This window comes from Helobdella robusta, assembly GCF_000326865.2.
Source record: "Helobdella robusta unplaced genomic scaffold HELROscaffold_26, whole genome shotgun sequence".
Classification (NCBI taxonomy): domain Eukaryota; kingdom Metazoa; phylum Annelida; class Clitellata; order Rhynchobdellida; family Glossiphoniidae; genus Helobdella; species Helobdella robusta.
The window spans coordinates 1,872,987-1,875,084 of NW_008704349.1; positions in this window are offsets into that span (position 1 = coordinate 1,872,987).

Sequence of the window (2,098 nt, forward strand, 5' to 3'; positions counted from 1 at the left end):
TTGGCATTTTCCGCTATTTAAGCAGTCTTTTCGTGACTTACTCACTCTGGCTTATAGCTTACACATACGCACGCACGCACGCTCGCACGCACACACACACACACAAGAACAGACGCAACATCAAAATTCAATTACCTATTGATTACTTGAGAAACAAATGAATACGTGACTTAACGACTCTCTCCGACAGACAGATAGAAAAATCAGACAGAATAAACATACCGACCAATCTTACAAACAGTCACTCAACCAGGCAGACAGACGGCCAGACGTACATACATACAGACTCAGACCTACTGACAGTCATCAGCCACTGGCCGTCCCCTCAATGACGTCACAGACCACGTGAGTAACGGAAGTAATATCAACTCTTGGCAAATATAATACACAACTGGCGTATTATTAGATTGCTCTAAAGAGGGCATGTTTATGCGTGTCAACGCATGCTGACTTGACTATTTCATTCCGTATCTTTTGTAATAATTTGCTTTTATTACAAATAAAAATTGCAAGCCAGGCAAAAAATAAAAATTTCCTTGTTGAGAAGTTTGTCAAATTCATAGGCATAGGCAACTGAATTATGTGTTTATCAGTATTTCAATCTCAAATACACCTGCAAAAGATTGTGCATACAAACATACACACAAACATGTTTATACATACAAACATGCATACATACATGCAAATATACAGACATACAAACAGACATACAAGCCAACAACATACAAACTTCTTATAAAGTACGCCAAAAAATGCAAAGTCAAACACTTGAGCTGTCCTAAAGCACTTCAGAAGACGTCATGTGTGATTGGATGGTCGGACGGTCGTGCGGATGAATGAAAGAATGAAAGAAAGAAAGAAAGAAAGAAAGAATGAATGAATGAATGAATGAATGAATGAATGAATGTGGGTATGATTAAATGAATTGATGATTGAATGAATAAATGAATGAATGAACTGATGATTATTAAATGAATGAATGAATAAATGTTCAAATATACGAATGAGCAAACGAAATAATAAACAAAAAACTCGAATGAAACTGCAGATAAAAAAAAAACAACAACACAAAAACAACAACATAAAAACAAAGAAAAAACAACAACAAACATGGCGTCGTGTGACGATCAATTTGCAAATCACGTGATACTTGTTGACATTTTAAGATTCTTTGGTCATATCTCATTTCTTTAATATACACGCACGTATGCACACGTATTTCGCCATTCATCAATTATATCTATGCACTCACTAATTTCTTATTCATCTACCATCCATCTCTCCTTTAATTCATCCCTCTATCCAATCGTCTACCCATTCATTCATTCATTTATTCATTCATCCATTCATCTATCTATTTTTGTATCCTGTTGGCTATCTATTGGTGTATCTTTTCATTATACATTCATTATCTATCTAGATATTTCCAATTAATTCAACTATCCATTCATTCATTTATCTATTCATTCATTCACTTATTAATTCAGTCGTTTATTCATCTCTCCATCCATCCATCCATCCATCCAATCAGCGCTCAGTGCGCTTGCGTGCTTTTCTGACAGACCGGAAGTGACGTGGTGGTTTTTGGCGTCAGGAGGTGATGATTATGATGATAATGGTAATGACGGTAATGATTATATAATAATAATAATAATAATAATAATAATAATAATAATAATAATAATAATAGTAGTAGTAATGGTGATATTAGTTGAACATTATGAAACTGAAAATAACAATAACGACAACGAATATCATGATAATGATGACGTAGAAGGTAGTAATGGTGATGATGATGATGACGATGGTGGTGACGATGATGATGACGATGGTGGTGACGATGATGATGACGATGGTGGTGACGATGATGATGATGACGATAATGATAATGATGACGACGACGACAACGATGATGAAATATTACAATGGCGCAGAGGCAGGCATTATGGCTTAATCTCATGACGATGCTCCCACCATCCAGCTCGCATTGAATTTCTAAACAATTCGACAATGATGACGACGACGACGATGAGGATGATGACGATGAGGATGATGACGATGTGGTGGTAGTGATGATGACGATGAAGATGACGATGAT